General features: G+C 40.7%; 1 long non-coding RNA gene across 1 annotated transcript; it reads left to right on the forward strand.

Annotated features, from left to right (window-relative positions):
- The first annotated feature begins 345 nt into the window (after positions 1 to 345).
- LOC136358921 (uncharacterized) lies at positions 346 to 7,077 on the forward strand. The gene is made up of 2 exons (XR_010743180.1): positions 346 to 740; positions 6,952 to 7,077. It is a non-coding gene; the product is annotated as an uncharacterized lncRNA (long non-coding RNA).
- Positions 7,078 to 7,660: the final 583 nt, after the last annotated feature.

A 7,660-nucleotide genomic window follows, 5' to 3' on the forward strand; every position in this document is an offset into this window, starting at 1 on the left:
GAGGGCAAAAACACTCAAAAAGCATTGAAGTTATTAAAGCATAACACACTATGTTATATAGTAATTTTGTTTCTTAGGAAGTGACTTGCAGGTGTTTGCAAATACTATCTACTAAATATTCTGCAGTAGTTGCACTTGTCCCCTAACTAACTAATTTCACTCTTCAGTTTCGGTTTCAGTTTGCATGCGATTTTGCATTTCCCAGGTGTTGGAGCAGAGATTCCCTTGCAGCCCCATAGGGCAGATCATGGTGAGGCAGCTGCTCCTCAATGGAGGTCTACTCCATTGGAGCAGGTGGACCTCCATTGGTGGGGCAAATATCCACTGTGGTGCAGATATCCCATGGAGGACCTCACTCTGGAGCAGGGGGATGCCTGAAGGAGGCTGTGACCCTGTGGGAAGCCTGTGCTGGAGCAGGATCCTGGCAGGACCTGTAGCCTCACAGAGCAAGGAACCCACAAGGGAGCAGGTTTGCTGGCCCTGTAAGGGGACCCACTCTGGGGCAATCTGTCCCTTGAAGGCTGAACCCTGTGGAAGGGACCCACACTGAAGCAGTTTGTGAAGAACTGCAGCCTGTGGAGAGGATCCACGTTGGAGACATTCAGGAAGGACTGTCTCCTGTGGGAGAGACAGGAGCAGGGGAAGAGCATGAGGAGTCCTTCCCTGAGGAGGAAAGATGGGCAGAAGAATGTGAGGAACTGACCAAAGCCACCATTCCCCATCCCCTTGTTCTTCTGGAGGTGAGCAGGTGGAGAATTCATAAATGAAGATGAGCCTGGGAAGATGTAGGGGTGGAGGGAAGGTGGATTTTAGATTTGTTCTTACCATTCTACTGCCATGATTTGATTGACAATAAATTAAAATAATTTCCCTGGGTTGAGCCTGTTTTGTCCATGATAGTAAATGCTGAGTGTTCTCCCTTGTCCTCATCTTTACCCAGGAGCCTTCAGTTGTATTTTCTCTCCAATGTCCAGGTGAGGAGGGGAGTGATAGACTTCTGTAGGGACATGGTGTCCAGCTAGGCACAACCCACCTCTGTTAGTAAAAAGACATTTTGTAAGTCAAATCTTTGGACATGTGACAAAATGGCATTTGTAATGTTATCCGGATAATCTGTAGTGATTTAAAATCCTATTGTAGTTTCTGTATCACTAGTTTTATTATTTGATTAAAATCCAGCAGAGCATTAAGGATTAAATTTGTCTGAGGATGAATGATTTACAATTAGTTAGAAAAAATGAAGGTATTAAAGAATATGCCAGGTTAATTTATTTGACAAATGACTGTAAAGCTACTTACACAAACATTTCAGAACAGAGCAGCACCTAGTAGGTAATAAATTTTGCAGAAGAAACAAAAAACATAATTAGTTGAGAGCTGTAAAAACAATGCCGGGAGGTATAGCTAAGTTCTATCTCACTACGAATGCAGAGGTTGACTTCCACTGCACCCCACAGTTGTGCTGGGTCCCTCCAGTAGGTGACAGTCTGTAGGCCAAAGGATCCATTGGTAGGAAGATATGCTATACTTGGAAGTTAGGACATGGTATGGTGATATCCAGCCTGAGATTTGTACAATTAATTTGTATTACAGTATCTGCTAATGCCTATGCCAGCTGGTGGAGGGGGTCCGCCGCTTGGGACCCAGAGAGCCACAGCCACCCCAAAGGATGACTCGCTAGAAACAGCTCCTTGGGGGGTCAGGGCTCTCCTCAGCTGGCAGAGGGGCTTCTCAGCAGCGGGCAGAGCAGTGATTTTTCAGCTCAGTGATTTCAGCTTTCAGTGATTTCAGCCCAGTGCTCTTAGCTCATGCCCTTGTGAGTTAGCCCCTCTTTTAGCCGGCCGTGGTGAGAGAGAGAGAGGTCTCGTATGGAATTTCCGCAGGTGGTACTTTATTGAGAGGGTACCAGTGAAAGGGGTCCAGGGATGAGGAACCTCTCCTGATCAGAGGAAACTCAGGGGGTTTTATGGGACACCAGGGTGGGAGGAAAAGGGTTCAGAACCAATCAATTGTAACAGATCTACATAAAATCCCGAGGGGGCTTGTGGGTCTCCAGCCAGGTCGCCGTGGCTAGGAGGTTTGTCTTTGTCTTAGGTGCTCTGGCTGAAGTTGCGAAATTCTTCCTTGACTCCTCAGCTTGGCTCCCTCCAGGGCAGAGCAGCCGGGGCTCCGCCCACCTCCACAACCCCTCCTTTTATATTTAGTAAAAAAGCCTCACCAGCCGTTCTTTTAAAGCAGCGTAGGAGGCATGAAAACATAAGCAATATGATAACAATCACAATGAAAATCCCTAAAACACTTTTAACCAAGGAGGCCACCCACCCTGTCAATCCCCACTGTCCAAAGAGGTTGTCGACCCAGTCCAGAGACTTTTCTGTTTTTATGTCTTTTACTAATCCTTCTAGTTTCTGTATGTTCGCATGGATGGATGTTGAGTGTGAAGAAAGGTAACAGGGATGGGGCTTCTGAGAGGGAATATAAGCAAGAGTGATTAGCTTTGTGGTGAGAGGGGGAGGGAGGTTTGGCAGGGGTTGAGGGAAGGGAATAATTTGGGGTGACAAAAAGGGGTGTTAAACACGTAAACTGAGGATCAACTTTTGGTCAGACTATTTCTGGCCTATGGCTTGGGTTTTTATTTCTGGGCATCTTGCTCGGCTCTGTCTCGTCTGCTGTCGGGTGACGGGACGGTTTCTTTTCTGGTATGGGGTCATCCGGCGATGTCTCCTTCTCCAAGCCGAGCTGGTCTGGTTCTGAGGAGGTCTTGTGATTGACTCAGGAGGATTTTTGTCTATGTTTGTGGGAGCATTATTAGGAGGGCTCAGGTATGGTTTAATGTTCTTTCCTGGAAACCATTTTGGGCCAGATGACAGTTGGACACAGGCATAGCCTCTCCCCCAGGTAATCAATTTGAAAGGGCCCAAGATCTGGTGTGTTTCAGGATCCTTTACCAGCACTGGGGCTCCCTCCAGGGCAGAACAGCCGGGGCTCTGCCCACCTCCACACATGCCAAGCTTTTAGCGCTTTCCATTTTAATCTCAATAATACTACAGTTACATTGACATCTAGCTTTCTAAAACACTACATGTTCTTAATTTGTTTATGTTGCCAACATTTGTTCTTTTACAGTAGTGTAGGAAACACCTAGTGGTGACTGATTCAAGCCACTTGCAATCTGTTTGAATTTGGTTGTGACTTTGCTGTTGCGACAGGATCAACAGCATAATTTTCAGCACTGCAAATGTAAAGAAACAAACTGTTCCAAAAAGTCTAATTCTGCACATTTGTGTCTGTAGGTATCGTTAGCTTAGGTTGTTGCATTCAATTATTGTGAAGTGTTCACATGTTCCATATCCATTACTTCACATAGATATTAGTTGTGTTTCATATATTTTGACAGTCCTAAGCATTTCAGTTAAAATTCTAAACTTTGAAGAAAAGATGTTGCTAGGCTTCTGGGGACACTGAAGTGGGAAGACAAAGAGACAATAACCTGTACAGCTAATAATATTCAATCATCTCTAGCTTCCATTAAGGACAATGTACTTTTTATTTGTTGACTTCCTCAGCACAGATGCTATTGCCCCTATATCTGGAGGGTTTTTATAAATATCTTCTTAGCAGGTGGGCAGGACATGCAGATTATGGGAAAGGCAGTACAAATGGAAAGTGTATCAATGCTATAGCTGACAAATAAACCATTATTTTACTATATGCTGTCTCTGCACTGCTGCTAGTGTTACTCAGTCTCTGCAGACACAGGGTCTGAACCCCTTCTTCTCTCTGTGGGCCTCAGGGCTTGGGGATGCTATTTGTTATGACTCCCTAAAGAAGGCTGCACTTCCCTTTGCAGTCACTGACTCTAGTGGGAACTGCATTTCCCTCAAGTAGCAGAAACACCTCTTTTGTTGAAAAAGCAGTGCCCCACTAAGAGCATATCTAGGGAAAAGCCACATAACTTCCCCTGAGAAATGTATATTTTCCCCTAATCTTTGCTTTATAATTCTCATTACTAAAAAAAGATAATGATAGAGGACCTTCTCTAATCAAAGGCTCATCATTAAAAGCAGACATGAAGTGAGGAAGGACAGTCTGACTCCACCCTCCAACACTGAGCTTTTGTCTAACTTGCAAAAGCTTCCAATTGTGCCAGAAAAGGTGGCAGGGTGGTTCTGGCCTCTCCCAGAACTACACCTTTCTGTCCCTGGGAGTGGTCAGGGAAGTTTGGGACTTAGCAATGAGCATTTTTCTGCTTGAGTCTTCTGAGTCCAGTCAGACGTACAGGTTTGGGTGCTCCTAAAATGCAATTGTATATACTCTTTTGAACGATGTTAATATTCCCTGTCCACATAATATCCTAGGTCACAGTAGGTACCAAGTAATTTGGTACCTTTTCCTCACCTCTCTTCTCAGCTAGTGTGGCTTGATGGCTTCATGATCTTTCACATCTTCCATGTCTCACAAGAGAGGAAGTGCATTTACTGGAACAGATTTTGCTTCCATGAATTTGTCCAAACCACTTTTGATTTATATGTGGACTTTTAGAATCCACAACATTTAGGGAGATTCACTGGTTAATTATGTATGCATAATTATGTATGTATAAGGTACTTCTTTTGTTTATTTTTGATCTGTTTCCTGCTTGTTTCATTTGAAGTTGCTTCTATTGAAAAAGACAGTGAAAAATCATACCCTGTTTCCTATCTCCATTCTACACAGGATATTGGAAACCTTTTCCTTTTTCTTCTAGATCAGCTGTTGGCCAGAATGAGTTTTCCATTTTCTCATACTGAGCCTTTTTGATACTCAGCACTCTCTTTATTGCCTATACTTATTTTATAATTCATGGAATGGATTAAAAAAGCAACACATCATATTCAAGTTGTGGGGACATTTTATTTTATGATAGCATGGTACAATTTTGGGATTTTTTTTTCTGAATTCTTTCCTAATAATTCCTAACTTTCTGTGGGCTTTGACAACTGGTTAACCATGAGGTGGTATTTTCATAGAATTATCTACTTACATGACATAATTTCAGGCCATAATGGTAATTATCTACTGTAGGTATATCACTATGTATGTTAAGCTGAAATTTTTCTTCCCATACATACCACTTTGTAGTAATCTCTGCTCAATTTTATCTGCCATTTTATTACCTGGACACTCAGTGATTATCAATCAATAACATGTATTTTTGCAGCTCTTCATATTTGCCACCATTTTTAATTTACTTCCATCACTAAGTATACCTGCAAATATTTTCTTTTGTACCTACTTTGTCCTGGAAGGCCTTGCTTGGATTTGGCTTATGTAGGAAGAGTTTGAGAGAAGAGAGTGTACTGAAAGAAATCTTTGAGAAACTTGTGCTTGTGGGAGGAAAATGTTTCCCTTTCTTCTCCTTCCACACTGGGCTGTAGCTACTTTTAGAAACAGAAGACCTCACAAGGCTCAAAGTGGGATGCCCAGTACTAGTGGTACCTTTCTCATGTCTTCCTACATAACTGGATGTCTTCTGCAGTTACAGAGACCTAATACATCGGCCTTCATATGTCATCTCAATGAACTCAATTGACAAGAAAGTTTATTATCTAACTTCAGAAAAATTCCCTAGGAAACTAAACCATTTTCCCAGATGCCTAGACTTGAGAATATGAAATTCCATACTGAGAGTAAGTAGCAAAAATTAAAGGCCAAGGTTATATATTAAAACCTACTCTCAGTAAATTAAAAGGGAAATTAGATGTTTCCTTTAATGAATGAAAAATGCAGTGGTTAGGCTTGGGAATGATGCTCTCTCCCAGGTGGGCACAAGGATGCTGGAGTGGTTTCTTTTGCATCCAGGTTCCCTGATTCCTTACTCTTTGCACCAGTCTTCTCAGTCTTCTTCTCTTCTAACACAGAATTAATGCTGACCTTGTACAGAAAAGCTGATTCCTCATTCATCTTCTTCCCTCATCCATCAACAACTAACCCTAAACACTATGCCAAAGATTTCTAGTACTGCATGTCCTCTTTCCTTTGGGGACAGGAACCCAGTGGGAATTTCCTGCCTCTTCATCTCAAGCAGGCATGGATTCTTTACTAAACCTGTCCACGTCCTCAGGCACATATACCCAGCTTCATGGGTTTTCTCTCACTTCCTTCTGCCAAGCCCTCTGCATTCAATGATTGATCCTGTAACTAATTTCACTAGTCAGTTTTCCTTGGCAAAACTCTAAAGGGTCTTAATTTGCTGATGTCATTTGTCTAGTTAATTATTGGGTTTGGGTTTTCTTTCATATGATTAATATCTCTGCCAGAATTGCAGTAGCTATTATCAGAATTGTGGTTATTTCATTAAAATGCAAATTGCTGCAAATTGATATTATGCTTTTCCCCCTAATTACTAAAGTATTTTATATACTTTCATATTATTATGAGGAGTTTGACAGTCAGATACAATAAAAATATGAAGATATTCCAAAATCAGATCAAAACCCAATGCTATTTTAATTTGAAACCTGAAATTATATGTCTAAGTTTGACAAGGAATACTCACACAGACAGCTCTAGGAACAGTGTAAAACACTTATATGATTATACCAGCTCATTAAATTCCCTATACTTATTAATTTTGTGTCTTGTTTTCAGCTATGTGTGTTACAGCACAAAGATTTGACCAAATATGATGTGAGCAAATCTTAGTATTGATGACTGCTAAAAGAAGAGTGCTTTGCATGGGTAGAATTGAAGGAGGATATATTTCAGATTTCTTTGTTGCTCTGTTCATTTATGTAAGAGCAGGTCAAACATGAATGACATTTATGTGGATTTTTTACATTCTCCAAAATCATGAAGTGATAGGATAGGCCTAAAAACTAAAGACTGCTGCTTAATTGTCTTTCCTTTAGCAGCTGGAGGTTATTACAATTCTGAAGTTTATATTGACCTGTCAGAATTTTTTGTGCATAGGATTGTCTTGTACTGGAATTCCAGATCAGTGGAAAACAAGGAAGCAAAAGAAATACAAAACTATCATGAGAAATACTGGATAAATAGATGGAAAGAAAGAAAGAAAGAAAGAAAGAAAGAAAGAAAGAAAGAAAGAAAGAAAGAAAGAAAGAAAGAAAGAAAGAGAAAGAAAGAAAGAAAGAAAGAAAGAAAGAAAGAAAGAAAGAAAGAAAGAAAGAAAGAAAGAAAGAAAGAAAGAAAGAAAGAAAGAAAGAAAGAAAGAAAGAAAGAAAGAAAGAAAGGAAGGAAGGAAGAAAGAAAGAAAGAAAGAAAGAGAGAAAGAAAGAAAATTGCCATTTCTGCTGAGCTAGGAAATATAACAGCTCAAAAGTCAATGTTCTTGCAACTAATTTGGATGCATGGTTTGACAAGGAGTATGACAGTACAGACCACCATCATCTCTTCTTTGTAATTGATATAGTGGAGAAAGGAATTTGTTTAAACAACCACTGCTCAAATATTGGAATTTTTCTCCTCTTACTTGCAGAGAAGTGTGAAACAGTGCCATGGGAAGACAGAATGATAAAATTTTAAGTCTATTTATTGTGAGATACTTAGTTTCAAGACATAATCTCTGATACATATTTTGAAAGTGATAGAACAGTGTGAATGCGGATCCAATCTTCCCATAAGAGACAAAACTCTGGAAATCTTGGAAAGACAGATTCTA

The sequence above is a fragment of the Sylvia atricapilla genome, chromosome 3 (assembly GCF_009819655.1).
Source record: "Sylvia atricapilla isolate bSylAtr1 chromosome 3, bSylAtr1.pri, whole genome shotgun sequence".
Classification (NCBI taxonomy): Eukaryota; Metazoa; Chordata; class Aves; order Passeriformes; family Sylviidae; genus Sylvia; species Sylvia atricapilla.